The sequence below is a fragment of the Dermacentor variabilis genome, chromosome 4 (genome assembly GCF_050947875.1).
Source record: "Dermacentor variabilis isolate Ectoservices chromosome 4, ASM5094787v1, whole genome shotgun sequence".
Classification (NCBI taxonomy): domain Eukaryota; kingdom Metazoa; phylum Arthropoda; class Arachnida; order Ixodida; family Ixodidae; genus Dermacentor; species Dermacentor variabilis.
In genome coordinates this window covers 94,790,811-94,807,888 of record NC_134571.1, presented here as the reverse complement: position 1 = coordinate 94,807,888, position 17,078 = coordinate 94,790,811, and the positions used below count along the sequence as shown (strand labels likewise).

Sequence of the window (17,078 nt, the reverse complement as noted above, 5' to 3'; positions counted from 1 at the left end):
ACGCTGATAGCATCCATCTATCCATCTATCCATGCATCCAGCGTGCAGAGGACATCCGAAGGCGGTTGCTAAATGTTCTAACATACTTGTTTCGAGATGGTGGTCCGTGTCCCCCTAATGCGCAAAGAAGCACCAGTGTCACACGCACCACGTAGAGATACACAGTTACAGTGCGTATTAACTGTGTACCTCGTGCTAGTCCTTTCGGTCTCGCACGAGGCCTTTAGTCTCAAGGCCACGGCTTTGGTCACAACATTGGGCGCGAATGAACTACTTGTGACACTCGCCGTGTCACGCGCACGTGAATGATACGCCTAGTGCACGCCGATGGACAAGCCACTGGTGACGGCCTTGCGAAGCGCTCTCAGGAAACGAGGCAGCCGCGCGCCGTAGTTTTCTGCGTCGTGCTTCTCTGTGTGATTCACGTTTTCAGAGCAAAATAAGCAACACCCTTCGCATGTGTGTGGTGGCCGAAGCTTCAAGGCATGTCGAAGAGGAATTATTTCACGGTGGTGTGCTCAAATACCCCAGAAACGTGTCGGCTCTTATCATTCCCTGCAAAGTCTCATCAGCGAGAGCAACGGTAGCAAAGGATCGCCGCCGTTCGGCGGGAAATTTGTTTTTCTCATGCTTTCTTCTTTCGTGTCGATGATTTTTGCTCTCGATCGATGTTTACACAGGTAAGTGACGAACTTGATCGCGGCCTGCCCATGCTTGGTTTGGCTCGTCCGCTGTGCTGCATGGAGATTTAAGGCATTTCGCTAAAATTCTGAATGCCTCATGCCGCTTCTACCATTTGCCGCATCTTTACCGTGTTGCTCTAGCTAGGCAGCACGGCTGCACTAGTGTATCATGTTGTATGTTAAAGCTACTGAAGTTTGCACGAACTGAAACTTTTGATTTTATGCGGCCCAGTAAATCGCCCCACCAGCTGTCGCGCACTCCATGTTTTTGCATCTATTTTATCCTTGACTTTGCGCATGTTGAACTGTTGCTAGTTGCTTCATGCAGAACTCTTGCTGTTCTTTTTTTATGTGCGAGGTTTTCATGTGTGAGGTTTCATCTTCATTGGCTGGCGCTGCTCTGCTTCTAAATATATTATGTTTCACCTCTCTTCTTTAACATTCGAGAAAAATAAATCTACTGAAAGTTAGTCGGAATTTAGCTCTGAACTTCTCCAGGCAGGTCCAATTCTCTAAAAGAATTGCAAATTGCGAAAACTGGAGCGGGAACGGCAGTTCATCCATGCAGCGGAATTGCGTGGGCGGTACAGCGCTAGCTCGCGCTTTTGTTCATCCGTGCGTTTGGTGGCTTCGTTCACTAGCGTACCCGTTTCCATCAATAAATTCGCAAATACTCTTCTTGAAGCGACTTTGACGGTGCTCATTTAGCGATGTAACATGCATTCATCGGCATAATGATCACTACGACACGTGCGGACATCGCACCGTGCGGATTTGTTTGAGAAATAAGTCCGCACTAACGACGTGTGCCTATTACCGAGCTACAGAAGCAGTATTACGGCAATGATAGAATTAAAAAGAACGGTCGGCACATCTCATTACTCAATAAAACCAAGCAGCTAGTTAATGAGCCCCACTTCGTGTAACTGGGGTTCATTGCGCTTGTCTGTGGGACTCATCTGACACGTATGTGCAGGGTGTTGTCCCAAACAGCGGTAACATCCCGTTCATGTCCGCTTCCATAGAGGCCAGCATCTTTTCTGCAGCTGTTACCGCAGAAGAAGCAGTCTGGCACCCGGACAAAGGAAAAATCGCAGTCGCGAACTTCAGCCATCCTTGCTGCAAAGGGTTGTACTCTGCTCGCTGCTCCCGATCGTACTATGGGAAGCGCCCGCTAGGTGGCCATCAGTGGCACCTCTGCGGTGCACTACGCTTATAGGAGCTTGGTACCATCACAGCAAGTGGAAAAGTGACCAGCAACAGGAGTACCGGAACATTACAGAAGCTCCGCGTGTTCTTGAACACCAATCAATGGCTGCACATCCTACATCGTCGTATGCCTGAATCAGCACTTTGTTCGTGCATCAGAAATTTTTTAACTTTTTTTTTCTCCTGATGCGTTGTGTTATTCCATTAACTGAGTTTCATGATGTGACCACTTGAAACGCAGAATTGTGACTTTCATATTTCTTCTGTATCATGCACGAGCTGTGATAGGAGCTGAATAAACGAATACAGAGAGAACGTGTGTGTGTGGTTTGTGTGTGGGGGTATGGCGTGCGACTTTGTTTTTTCGGTGGTACAAATAAACATAACTTTCGCACTGCATTCACACGTCATCTTCTTGAGTAAAATTCGTCGTAGAGGCTGCTTTCAAGCACTTCTGATTCAGCATTGATCGCAACGAGGCATTCTTAAACCACAGGAGCCGATAACTATAAAAATTGTAGGTACGATCGGCTACCAGACATGGCCATGACAGATGTCAAGCGTCGCGATCCCAACAGTGCTGGGCCAGGGATGGTGATGTGAAAGAAAGGTTTTGTGTAGTTGTTCCAGAAAAAATATTGTGCACAAAAAACTTAAAGCAGCCTAAATGAAGTAGAGTACAAATCTGAAACTCATATAAAGTCACCACCGCTAAATAGATAAGGAACGAGGGTAACCATTTACACTTCTCGCCGCAAGGCCATACGTAAACTAAGTTTGGCAAACAAGGAGGCATGCTGTGGTATTCCGTGAGGCAAAACTTAAATTAATGGTGCAATGAAACCAACGTCTGTTTCATGACGATTGCGTATATTGTGCATGATCAGACTTTAACTATTTCGCTATCTACAATATTTTAAAATTAACAACTATCAGCTTTTTATCCAGCTTGCTTTATTATAGCTTTTGGTTTCTCTCAGATTACAGTATTTATGTTCATGTTAGATTGTGGGTCGTTACGGGCCAGAGCCACGAACTGATTATGAGGCACGCCGTAGAGGGGGACGACGCACTAATTCTCACCAGCTGGGGTTGTTTATGTGCACCCAATGCATGGTACACGAGGGTACTTGCATTCCGCCGCGGATGGGGTTGAACCACCGACCTCGAGCGTAGCCGTACATTGCCATAGGCACTCGGCTACCATGGCAGGTACGCATTTATGTTCAAGAACACTATCTGAACCACGCTTAAAGATCACGGTTACGATTGCGTTCACGACACATGGCAAAAACGAAAACGATCACTGGCAATGGTTGCTCAATAAAGAGTTTTGATTTACATTTTACCCAAAGTATGAGGCTTCATTCTACAATCTTCCTTTCCCGGTAGTCATGGCGATGATTCGAAAGAATGATTAAAGCACCGCGGAAAATGCGTAATTTCATTAACCGGTGCGTTTTGAATAGAAGCACAACCATGGTAAAAGATTACTGTCCGAGAAACTGATCAGAAATAAAAGAAACTGCATGCATCGCAACATTGCGTATGCACTAACACGTACGTATCCTTGCGCATAGTGTCTGCGAAAACGTTAATAACAGGCTTCCGCTTACGCGGCAGTTTTTTCTGGGGGGGGGGGAGTCAAACTTAATGAACAAAGGAAGCAGTACGAAGTGAGGCACAGTTGCTGCTTTCAAGCGAAAGCAGCACTATTGGTCAGCGGGGTTGCACCGCGGCTTATTAGACGTGTGTATTGCTCCGGCGCACTCTTCAATCTCTTGCGGAACGTCAAGTACAGGCTTCTCTCACGACGACGCGTACCTTGGCCGGCACCCTCCGTGTACAAGCTGCGCAAAACAATCCCTGCATCATTTAGCATTTGCCAAATGATGTGGCAAAACTTGTCCTTTAATAATGCCGCTGTCATCGCCAGCGTGTGGACTGCCGGTGTGCCAAGCCGGGCGATCGATTCACGACTGAAAAGCACCAAAGGATGTCAGAACATTCGCCGAGGTGCAAACAGGGAGAAAAAAAAAGAGAGAGAGAGAGAGAGGGGGTGAAAGTAAGCGCGGTAAGCAATAATACTTTCTTGCGGACTAGTTGGACCATACTTGAATTATAAAGGTGCTGAGCAAGATGGCACAAAGCAGCAAAAGCTGCGTCGCTCACTTTATTTTTTTCATTTGTCAAGCTCCGTCATAATTTAGGACTAATCTCTGGCTCTGCTCAGCGCGTCTTTTAGCAAGATACGCACGGTTTACTTGTGAAAAATGAAGCTGGTCGATGCCTGTGGAGGAGTCAAGCGAAGCCACAAGTGGCTCTGCAGATGCGCGTAAGGATTAATGTGCTGTGGGACGATCTCAACTAAAATGCTTGCCATCACGTCCTAATGGGGTCTGGGCAGTATGATGTTTCGCAATCTTTCGCAATGACAAGTTTCTTGGGAATGTTTTAATGTAAGTGAAAGGGCCTCCGACACCTCACAGAAAGCGCAACTGCAGCAGTGTATTTGCTGTGGGCCGCGAGCTTGCAGCAATGCCTTCCACTCGATTCTGTGAAGTTCGTATCGCCCATCGTTAACGGGTGGTTGATTCCATTGATAACGTGGCCGAAGCATCACTTTGACGACTGACGAAGCGTGAAAAGTACGTGAACGAATCGCATAGGAAAAGCTATCGCTACATATCACCACCTTGAGGACGCGCACCCTCGTCTAGTATGAAAGGGAACACACTTCACCTGTATTCGAACCGAGATTCCTGCATATATGAAATTCTGAACCTCACTCGCTGCTATTTGTTGTGTTGTTCTCCTGCCGAAAAATCATGCTCACGGAACGTTTCCTCATTACAAGCACACGCAAGGAAAATTGCCGGCTTTCTTTATCCGGTGTTCCGTTTCATATATTGGACGAGTATCTAAATTAGAAGCCGAACAAAAAAATTTTGCCTGGGTTGATCACTTGTTCTTTGAAAACCTAGTATTTATTCTAGTAGAACGAAGAGCAAATGGGAAACGTGTCCACATCAAATTAGAACGGCGACAGAAAGAGGAACAAAAAGAAAAAAAACGAACAAGAGAAATATTCTACAAGGTATTGCAATCATTTGGAGGATTTCCGTATAACTCACTTCTTTATTGTGCACACAAGAGCTGCTTCAATTAAATGTTTCATTCGCTCTAACCGTGCAATCTACCCACCCAAGATAGTCTGGGCATTGGGTTCAGTTCTCCTACCAGATCAATTTTTCTTCAACTGCGTAGGCTTCTCTAAGAGGGTCCCGTATGGGCTTCCTTTGTAGCCAGGTGTTACCGCAAGTAGACGCCAGCGTTCCCTTCTTTGAAGCGTCCCCGCCTTACAAATTTACACAATCTTTCTTTATGTCAGCACGTGGTGGAAATAAAGAAAACGGGAACAACACTGCATACACCATTACAGTGCCTCTAAATAATTATGAGACTGTGTGTTGAAATTGTATGGTGTACAGCCCTTTGCAACTAAAGTTCAATTAACAATGCGATGTAACTCTTTCAGCCATGCTGAGCTGTTGGGCTTGTCTATATCAAAATTTCGTGGTGTAGCAAAATTTTAATAAGCGTAAATAATCTTTGTCACGAGGAAGGCACTGAGTATGACAACTAGGACACTTTTTTAAACCGCGCTCTGCTAAACTGGTGTACACGAAGCCGCTTTTTTGGTGTCTCCGCTGAAATATGGACGGAGCAAATGCGGCAGCACTAGCTCGAGTGGGCAAATTCCTTTGCGCTCGACCTTAAAATGCCAAGATACTTGGACCACCTTGCACAATAAAAAATAATAAAAATAAATAAGAGGTAGGGGGGAGGGGGGCAATTCGTTTCAGAAAAAGAGTTGTAGTTGTAGCGTAAAGGCAAGAGAGACGGGAAGAGTAGACACAACGAACGCTTGTTGTGTCTACTCTTAGTACCCTGTTTCAGTTCTACTGAAATGACGGTGCATTCTGAAGGAACGCAGGAATTAACCATTTTATCTTTGCTTATCGCTGTAGTAATTGTTAAGGCTGCCGAAAAATTCAGCGAATTTCAGCCATAAGCTATGGCATACACCTTGTAGGGGTGAAAAGGTATACTTTCAGATTTTTTACCGCAAGTTTTATGTTAACGTCGTCATAAGTTTGATCTAAAAGACAATAGCCCATTCAATATTCAGACTTCTTATGGTAAAATCTGGTCAAGTAAACTGGATGTTGTCGCAATCGGTTTGTTCTCTTCAAGCAATCAGGCTGTCCTGGAAGCGCAATTGACCATTCGCTAATGCTAATATAATAAACGCAGCGGGAACAGCGAAAAGAAGAGTGACAGAAAAAGTGATGTGGTTTTCATCAAACTCATCGCGCATGGACAGCTGTGATTAGGTTGATATTCTAGCGTTTTACTCTCGTGGTGTTACAAGACTAAGTCATCATGAAATTAAAAAAAGAGAGATTTCATATCGTTCAAACTTGAAGTTACTTGGTCACGTTGATTGACGAAGCAATGGATACCTGGAACTCATTAGAGCATGCAAATCGCATGGATCCTCGAGAATTTTGTCAAAGCTTACTCGTAGGCTTGCCCTGGGGAATTTCTATGTGCTACTCTTCCTCAAAGCGCTCTTTGGAAGCGACAGTAGTTCCTTTTAAGTAACCGTGAAGACCCCTTGACGGAAAACAAACACTAGCGAAAAAGATTAAAACACTGCTGGTGCATTTGGGCAAAGTTTAATTTTGAAAGTGCTCTTGGCATGTTGTAAAAGATTCTTTAGAAGCAAAACAGCCCATCGCTTCCTGCAAATTGAAAGGGCAATCAGTGAAGGGGCAAATGGTTCTTCGCCTTTTGAGCGCTCCATGTGAGATAGGAAAGAGCTTCCCGTTAGGCCTGCAAATGAACCTGACTTTGTAGAAGGGATGCAATTAGAGTTTCTAAGCTTAAGCAAATACCGAGCAATCGATCCTGCTCAGTAAATATCCAGTTCATCATGTCTCCCCCGAAGGAAAGACGCTGTTCTACTGAGAGAGAGAGAGAGAGAGAACAACTTTAGTGAAAATGCCTGCAGAGTCGGTTAGGAACATTATTTTTAATATTTTATTGTCAGCCTAATTATCTCTGACTGCTGTGTTATATAAGTCATATGAGGCTTCAAGATTTTAGGCATTTATGTTTAAGGAAATAAAAAGTTTGCGGCGTTTTCTCGTTGCTGGCCTTTTCCCAGCATCGAGAAATTATGACTTTTTTTCCCGTGGAAAGAGCGACTTAGTGGTGCTTTTTATTAAAGAAAAAAAATCACTCTGCCCTCAAAGCATAGCGACCAGCTCAAATTTGCACCGCATACTGTACAATGTTTTTGCGTGCTACCAAAAACTTCCGTATTCTGTACAAAAAGTGTAGTAAGAAGTTAGTTTTTCCTTTAAGAAACATCCGATGACTCAGGCTTTGCCCATGACATCGACTTTAAGTACACAAAGACAATAAAGGGGGAGTCGGTATAAGAATGGGTTGTGAGAAGAGCAGGAGTTTGGCAGAAATACTTGTCCTACGTGTTTCTTCTTTTATTTTTTTATTGTTTAGGAGCAGTTCCTTTATGCATCATATTAAACCACAGATAAACCATATCTGGACTGTTCGATGCTTTTATGCGTGAACACATTGGTAACCGCAGTGGCTGAAGCGTTCACCTGCTCCCCTTGTAAGAAGTTAGGATTGGTCAAAAGCAAAAAGCGTACCTGAAAAAAGCAGGCGTTCTTTTATTTTTTCTTGCTAAGCGAGCGCGCAATTTTTTTATCTGCTATTTGGTGACAATGGCATGTTCTCAAGCCTAATCCTCATATAGCGCTGCGGGAGCTCTTGCAAAGCCATTTTATTCTCAAAAGTATTTGTGTTCCGCGCACCTTGAAAGAATATGTGACATACAAATGTTTCGCGGTTTTTAAAACTGTTGCTCTGACTCCGAACGAAATCGTTCTGTCAGTGACAGCAGGCTGTAAACCCTACAACAAGGCCGGGTGGAGGTCGCAGCTGAGAGCGTTTTTTTCGTGTAGATACCGTTTCGTTCTGGTGCGCATATTGTCTTGCACGTCGGTTACACGGGGTTTAATAAGCTTCGACAAACTGCGGGCGTCCCTCGGCCGTTGTCTCCCTGCCAGGAGGGACGCGTAAATGTTATTGCTATCGGAGTACGCATGTCATTTGCGATTATGGGCCGTGGCACTATGGGCCTAACGGCGCAATCCATGTTTTGATTGCCGGTCAGAGCCGTACACCTCCATGGTTTCAGTTCTTCCTTCGGACAGGTGGAACACAAGGGTGCTATAACGTAAAACTATTCCAAACTGTTTCTATTCCATGTCTGCAATCACGCCTCCACAAAATGTGTCGAAAAATTTCGGGCTACCCCCCCCCCCCTCATCTTCACCTGCTTGTCACGCGACGTCAGGAAAACCGCGAAACCTCCCCATCGGGCATGACGTGTGCGCAATGATTAGGCATGATAAGACCGAACAACATAAAAACAAATATTTCAGATTCCACACATTTTTCGCTATTAGCCCTCCGCTATTTGTCCAACGTTTTCGAGTGGCGCCCACTTCAACTTTCTGTCACGTGACGTCACAAAGCCACAGTAATTGACCACGTCAAAATGAGGTCTACACACTAAAGTTGCATTGATATGCCGGACAAACCGGCCTTTTTTGACATAACTGGAGACTGCCCAATTACGAAAGGAATATAAGACGTCTGCCTACCGATCACTCTGGCACTGACTACTCGCAGCTGCTGGGGAAACAGACTTATTTGCGTATAATAGACAGTTTTGGTACTCCGCACCTTGCGTACGCAACGGCGTTGCGTACGTAAGACCACTACCTTCTGGAAAGTGTGCATGTGCAAAACGCAACCCGAATGGTACTTGATGCGTACGCGGCCGCTGTGTACGCACGCATCCGATTCTTGCGCGCGTACGTCGGGAGCCTACAGCGTGCTGCTCTCGTGGTACTCGTTTGCTCGCGAGAACGCGAGACAAAACAGTTTCGCAAAATCTCGGCGTCAAAGGCGACCAGCGGAAGGCTGTGCTTTTCAATGGCCTACGCTCTGGCTTTGCTGCGTGAAGTGTATGCGCAGAACCCATTCCAGGATTCTTCGCGGCGGGAATCCAGAGCAAAAAATATCAAGTTTGTTTTTGAGAAAGTGTTCAGTGTGCGCTGTTTGCGCGATAGGCTGGACCTCCTGTTGGCGCAGTTCGTCGCAAATGACTGTGCCAGCCTCAGAAAGTGAGTGCTCTGTTTTTATTTTTCTCGATATGATTCGCGTATTGCATCCGTATTAAATGCAGCGTCTTTTAAAGGCCTGAATATTCTCCGACGCAGCGCAAACGCACCCGTCATCTAACGACGCCCGCCCGCTTACGTACGTAGGCATTTCCCAGTACCAAAAGCCCTGACGTCACACGCGCTGCTACGTTTCGCAAAGCCCTTGCGTGCTGCGTACGTATCGTCATGGCGCAACACTAAAACTGCCTAAGAAAAGCATTTTACGTGGCGGTGTAACGTTGTCGAACCCTTCCAGCACATGTACGACATCGCTCTGCCAATTCGTCGCTGAGGATTCGTTGCAGCGACATTTTTAACCTTCCGTTGCACGCCACCGCGATTTTCGACCAGCCACCCCAAGCTAAGCCAGGGGAGGCGGTCCAATCCCAGATGCCGACACCACCCTCCACACCTTTCTTATCTACATTTATCTTATCTTATCTATTTTTCTTATCTACTTTGAGTGCGCTAGCTCGGCCCCACTGAAGCTCCGTTCATTTCTACGTACTCCATGCCTCTTGCCAGACAATTCAATAAGAAAAGCCTGTCAAAGTAGGCAATGCTATTTGCTTTGAAATCAAACTAAAGCGGCCTCCTATAAAAGAGGACAGCGTCTGATTTGGTGGTTCAAACAGCGCTGCAGGTCACCATCCATTGCCTACGTCGGCAGTTATGTAAATGTGACGTCAGGAGATTGGAGTAAAAACATATTGGAATAGTTTTACGTTATAGAGTCCCAGGATACATATATCTCAGCTGTTCGTGTATATTTTCATCGACTCAGGTCCTGCAGAGCAGGTCAGAGCTTCCAGTACAAATTTTCAACATTTTATGACAGGGACATTCTCTCGCAAATTATTCCAACGAAACTAACGAATACAAATGCCATCTCAACACAGTTTTCATGCTCACTCTACTATTGTTTCCTTTCAACAAGCGAATGCTGAAAAGTAGGCACCAGTATTCTAAATGTCTCCAGCAATATGTTGCTGGTTCTTTTTTCTTCTAAGGATTGCAGGTTGTTCAGTTAATGGCTGTCAGGGAATAGCGACAGTGTTCGGTATTTGAAACCTTATAAGAAACGTCGGAGACAACCGTTAGTTTTCAGAAAGTGATACGGCCTCGCCGTACCGAGACGTGTGCGAAAAAAGTCGCCTAAGGCGAAAGTTGTAGAAGCTCCTAATGACGAATCATTTTCAACTAAAAATGATTAAGATAAACGCCCTAGTACACGTTTTCCCCAGAATTTTCTTGAACGTAAAACTCACAAAATGAAAAATAAGATTATTTCGCGGAATAGGTGCACCGACCACGTTGATGCCCTGCGTATGTAGCACGAAAATCCGCGCAATGATACAACTCTATGTTCGGTGCCAAACTAAGACAGTGCAAAAAAAAAAGTCCAGCTTCTTGGCTATAATATAGCAGAACCATTGGTTACTTGCTAAAAATTTTCATTCAAGCGTACGCAAGTTGACTGTGAATATTCTACAACTCATAACTGTCATCAGAGATATACGCGTACACAAAAGGGCGCAAAGTTCTCGAAATCAAAAAGAGATATACCTAGACATCTTTGTTATTATTAGGTCATTTGCTTTGCGATGTAATTACCTAGACCTAAATTGGTTACACTCGTTTCATTAAAACTTGGGCGAAACACACCAGCTACTTGTCGCGTTCTGAGCCACCGCGCTGCACTTGGCCTAGAATCAATGTAACAATTATGACCACGTTAGTTATCCAAGCACCTCGAAATTTCACAAATGTCGATTACCTCGCCTCTCTCTCTCCCTATTCAAAACATTACTGCGACACATTTATTTACATCGCCCACGAGGATGATTAAAATTATCAAATCTTAGCGGTACACCAAATCGGGACGTTCCGCACGCTCAAATTTCGCAAGACTGCATTGCGTCGTGAAGGTAACTGTTAATCAAACGTGCCAAGTATTAATAGCCTCTTAAGACCTACGACAATTTTCTGCGTGCAGCAAAGTAGGATGTCGCATTACGGTATAGGTACAAAGGCGTCGCACCAAATAACTCACTCTTTCGGCAGGTCTTTCTCCAACAGCGGACGAAGGGGCAAACTCAGGAGCGGGATGTTTCAGGGCGAAGTCGCTGCACTGGTCGTTTCGTCCCTGACTTCTTTCTTTCTTCCTTCACTCCTTCCCGAACTCGAGTCAGAGGCCGGCTTTCGTTCGCAGCTGTTGCCGATCTAAAGGAAAGTCACTAACGCGGATACTGCCACGCTGTGCCGCTCAACAGGCGGCAATGATAACTACGCGGCGAAGTCGGAAACAAAGTGCGGTTCTGCTCTCGTCCCTTATTGAGTCCCTCTTTTCGCTTGCTATCCCTACTAGCTTTCTATTCGCTCGAAGACACCGGTAAGGAGCAGCCTCTATACTGGGTTCGCACACTCGGCTCGCTCTCGGATTTCGCGCCTCTCTCTTCGAAAGCGTCCCGCGCACGCGTTTCGGGTGGTCCTGACTCCGGAGTCGGGATCGGAGCCGTCCGCGGCCGTCGCTTTTGTACCCCCCGGTCCGGCTGACGCGCGCGCGCTCTGTGCGCGTGGGCGTTGTGCCGGAAGTGTGCCCGACGCCATATTGGAAACCCGCGTCGCGCTAGAGCTTTTTTTTCTCTCTCTCCCTCTTCTAACCCCTCCTCTTCGCCTTCTGCTCCCGTCTCCGTGTTTCGCTCCGTCGCAAGTTTTTTCGTGCGTGCGCGCGCGCGAACGCGTGAGCGCGCCTTTTTGACGACGTCACTTCCCGCGCGGACCAATCAGCGCTCGCGCGTGGTTATAGGGGGGCCGGCTCCCTTGAAGGGTTGCCCGATCGTTCCTGTTTCCGCGCTCGTGGCTCCCTTTGCTAGTTGGTGCATTGTGGGCTGATAGGTTGTCTTTGTCGTTGCTGTTTCTTTCGGCTGCTTGTTCCAGGGTTAATCACGGCGACCTTACTTCAACCCTCGCCCGCCCGCCCGAACCCTTTTTCCTGCGCCTCGATATCTCAACAACCGTTATCCTCGTGCCTGCGTAGGGATACTTACAAAGGCACGAGGTCGTGCTGTAGTTCCCCCCCCTCCTGCCTTTATTTTTATATTTTTCTGCAACCACGCGACGGCCTTCTTCGATGAAGGCTGCAATTTTGGCCGTCCCACGTTCCGTCGCCGGCACTGCTTATAGTACGGTAGGCGACGTTACGCGACACTCGCAATTTCGTGAAGTAGGTGATCGTTTTTGGAAAATGCGCTGTGGTCCCGAAAAAGCAGGCGACAACTGCGCTTTATCTATAGTGTCATTGAGTTAGGTATCCAGAATGTATGATAACTGTAAATTATGTTTAAATGAGTGGTAATCTCAGAGACAGGAGAATCAACTGCTCTACGAAAAAAAAAAACGTTTCGTTGAATAAAGGTTCATTGTATTGGAATTCGTATTATGTGCTCGTCTACTGAGCTCCATCACCTGTAAATCAAAATCCACCCTCGCAGAAAACATGTTCCTGCTAAAAAAAAGACCAAAGAAAGGACAGAAGCATGAAGGTTAAGGGGAGGTTAACTGGAATGAAAAATTCAATTTGCTACTCACTTCTGGGGTGTTGAGGTTCAGCTGTAAAAAAATATATTTAAAAAACGAAAAAGCAAATGCATGCGATCACAGTCATTCGCGGCAAATCATAACAGTACAGTCGATTGTCAAGGTCGTTTTCTCCTTAAGAATTGCAACAATGAATTCGTGCTCATCTGCTGCGACAGCTTGGGAGGTCCACGTTGCAAAGTGGTTTCCGACAATTGCATGTCATCAGTGAGAGCTAGCGCAGTGGTGAGCGATTCTCTGGACCCGCCGTGGTTGCTTAGTGGCTACGGTGTTGGGCTGCTAAGCACGATGTCGCGGGATCAAATCCCGGCCACGGCGGCCGCACTTTGATGGGGGCGAAATGCGAAAAAAACCGTGTACTTGATTTAGGCGCTCGTTAAGGAACCCCAGGTAGTCCAAATTTCCGGAGTCCCCCACTACGCCGTGCCTCATAATCAGAAGGTGGTTTTGGCACGTAAACCCCCGTAATATAATTAATTTTTAAGTTTTTTTCTCTCCGTACTCTGTATCGACGACAGACGCGCAAAATGTGTTCACATGTCTCCTCGATACCACAGTCACCACAAGCAGCGTTGTCAGCCATTCGAATACGGAAGGCAAGAAATTTTGTGAAGCCTGCTCCCATAGGCATAGCCCACAAAGCAGGGCATCCTCGCGTCGGCGAACTCGTGGTGAGATGCGAAGATGAAACGAAGTTATCCGGCTGTGCGCAGACGGTGGTATTAAAAACCACCCGCGCTCCAAGAGGAGAATTTGATGTCTTGTGCTAGCATTATAGAAGTATCCTAGCCGCATCTGACCATGACAATGTTATCAATTTCTCTGTGCTGATCCGTCAGCTCCTGCCAGAAGTTCGACAAAACCAGGCACAGGCCACCATGGTTAGAAGTATCTTGAGCACGTAAAAAAAAAAAAAACTGTAGTGTTTGTCTGCGAGCAGTTTCATCCATTCCATTACGTGAGTGCCAATGCAAGCAAAGAAACCTTGCCTGAGATACTTTTCTTGTGGTAGAAGTATTACAGTTGCCCCTGTAACGCACTCGACGTTTCCGGGAAACCAAGGTTGGCAACGCGAGTTCAAGAACGCATTTGTTTTTCATAACAGCCGATACGAAAGACGTGCCCATTGAAAGCATTTGCGCTAAGAACACACACGCACGACCGGTTTTGCCGATCGTCAAGTGGTTCTCATTGCGTGATATGTAAAGAGCGTAAAGTGCTCGTAAATGAAGTAATAGCAAACTCATTTTGTTCAGCAAAGGATAAGAGACTGCTAAAAAATGGAATAACATATACCATCTAATAATTGAGTGTACGTTTCACCTTGCCAACGGGCATTCGCCAAGCTTAACAAAGCACCCTGATTATGTATGTATTTGCTGCAGAATCTAATTAGATTCAAAAAGATTGCTCAGCGCAAGAACGCTATCATCCGTCGTGGTGTGGTTGTGGCTGAGGTCCTCAACGTCAGCATGAAACCTTTGATGGCTTCACTGAGAGGGCGTCTCCTTTTTTTGTTTTTCAGTCAGAGCACCTACTAAGCAAGTGGCGGTTTGCTGCAACGTGTTGGACAGCATCCCCCCCCCCCTTTTTTTTCTAACTTGTTTTAAGCATGAAGCGGTACTTTTTCGTCCTAATGGTTTTTCGGAACGCGGCAAAATCCTGGATAACGGCCAGGATATTAACGAATTCAACGAAAACAATACAAAATTATTGGAAGGATGACTGAATCTAACGAAGACAGTTTCCAATTGAATGCGATTTCACCCCCGCTGCAACGACCGTTGTTCGCAACACAATAGCCGTTCCGTCTCAATACGTCTAGTACGTCTAATGCGTCTAATACGACGACCAGTTACTTGTCTCGAGAGGGACATTCGTTCAGAAAATAAGAGTTATCTTCTCTCTTTACTGTTTGAAGATTTTATGTAGATGTCCGAGAAACTAATAGTGTTACCAATCCTCCGCAGCTTTATAAAACTGCAGTGCGGTGTGGCGTACAAGAAAGAATCATACTCGGAAGAGAGGCAAATAGGCGGTGACAGCGCTTCATAAGCCTAAAAAAAAAGTACGAATTTGGAGCAGCAGGATAATCGAAGGGGCACAAAGGCAATCTGAGATAAAAATGTCACTGGGCACTTCGTCGCCCGTGTATATAGTGTAGGGAAAGGAAATGAATCAGCGAGTAAATAACGAAACCCCGTCTGGTTTGACGATCACGGTGCTGTACTTGTGCAGCTGCGGCCTCGCCAGTTTATGTCATCACTACCAATAGGGGCCTAGATTTCTGCAGATGCTGGCATGACAGAGGTGTCTGGCATGATCCGAGCCTGCGCGGGAAAAATTATGTTGGGACTGCAAGAATCGAACGACTGTACTTGAAGAGGAGAGCGTATTGAAGTGAATCACATGTGTCTACATGTGCAAATGTATACGCTTTACCTAATTCTGTGGGTCCCTGGTCTCATCTACGGAACTTTCTGATATTTCTGACTTTCTTTTTTTGTGGTTCTTTTGTGCCGCATTTTGTTACAAATTTTGAGACAATATTATTCTTTGCCAAGCTACAAAGGCTAGCTGGTGCCATCTATGAGATTTCAACCTCTCCGTTTATGTCCTGGCAATAATAATAATAATAATAATAATAATAATAATAATAATAATAATAATAATAATAATAATAATAATAATAATAATAATAATAATAATAATAATAATAATAATAATAATAATAATAATAATAATAATAATAATAATAATAATAATAATAATTGAAGTTAAATAAGAATAATGAACCCGAAGTGGTGCACGTTAGAGAACCCCATGATGTAATGGGGAGCCCTCTACTGCGGCGTCCCTCTTAAACTTGTATACACATTCGGACACTAAACCCAATAACCTAACTTAATTTTTGGGGGGTGTATTAACGCTTTCGATGGCAATTTCGATGTTGGATACATCGTTCTATGTAGAACCAAATGAATTTGATCATTGTATCAAAATATTTCATCGGAATTCCCAAGTTTTCGTTATCTTCACGTTAAAATTGGACTGTTCATGCTTTTCCGCCTTAGCCACATTACTTTTCAAAATTTTAGAATTTACGCTGCGAGCGATGGGATTTGCCAGCCGCCCCTTTTTGCAGGGCTCCTGCGGCACGCTTGGTGCTCATGCGAGGCAGAATCGCCTTCATTCTCAATATCGAAAGTTCTACGTCGGCAACGTGTTGAAGTGGGCAACTTTTTCTCAGAACTTGCAGCACGTTTTATGCGACTGCAGTAAATTATCAGACGATATCTAATTGAGGCTGCGTTGCATTTGTACCCCGACCCTAGCATAAATCTGCGGGACAATTTTGGCTCGTGTCAAAACACTGCGTTCACACTCCGTGCCAGCGAAAGCACTTATAAGACTTCTTTTTCTTTTAGAATTGTGGGCCTTAACCAAACAATATGATCAGTTTGAGTGTGTGCGTTTCTATAGGCGTACGCTCCGGTATTGTGTTTGACTGGTCAGTATGTGCATCATATCTTTCACGCAACAACTGTAGTTAGCATGCCAGGCCAGCAGCCAGGTAAACATCTTCAGTTTTCATTAAGGATAGCGTATCTCTCACTTCTCTGTGGGCTAGTTAGTTCCTATTTTGTCACGGAGCAAAACATGCAATGTCGTACGAAAAAAGACCAGGGCAGTAAAGTGCGTCTGCAGTCCTATAACTGTTCTATAATGTTCCACAGTACTGTGGAAGATGTAGTACCAGGGGACATACTATGAAAGGTTTCCAGTAGTAAACATGTCGATTTTGTCTGCTGTTGAAATTCTGATTCGCTGGCCTGCGTTGCACGTCCGCAGCAGACAGGCGCCACAGCCAATCAGCTATTCAGCAGCGGACGAATTAGACATGTCCACTAAGTAGACTCTTACAGAATACCTGCCCAGTACCAGCAAACAGACTTAATCCTGTCGACGGATTAAACTATAACAGTCATTTTGATAACACTGATTGGGCTGCGAAGGGCCTGCTTGTAGTCGGGCGTCCCCGTTGTGCTGTGGTGCTTAACCGCATGCTTCTTCGTCATTTCTTGAGCCGCACGGCGCTTACGATACGATAGAAACAACAGTTCTGTGGCGTGAGAGTTCCATTGGTGTGCAATTATAACATAGATGCATTTCATATATATATATATAAAGTTCCCACTAATGCTAATACATTCTGCATCACACAGTGTGCAGTCACAACTTGTCGCAAAGTCCGCTG

The 17,078-nt window shown here is 45.3% G+C and overlaps 1 protein-coding gene across 1 annotated transcript in view; it reads right to left on the bottom strand.

Annotated features, from left to right (window-relative positions):
- The window catches only part of LOC142577856 (uncharacterized), a 148,760-nt gene extending 137,006 nt beyond the window's left edge, over positions 1-11,754 (bottom strand). The window contains exon 1 of the mRNA XM_075687290.1: positions 11,274-11,754. The gene's annotated coding sequence lies outside the window, so the exon portion shown is untranslated. The remainder of the gene's footprint in view (positions 1-11,273) is intronic.
- Between the last annotated feature and the right edge of the window lie 5,324 nt (positions 11,755-17,078).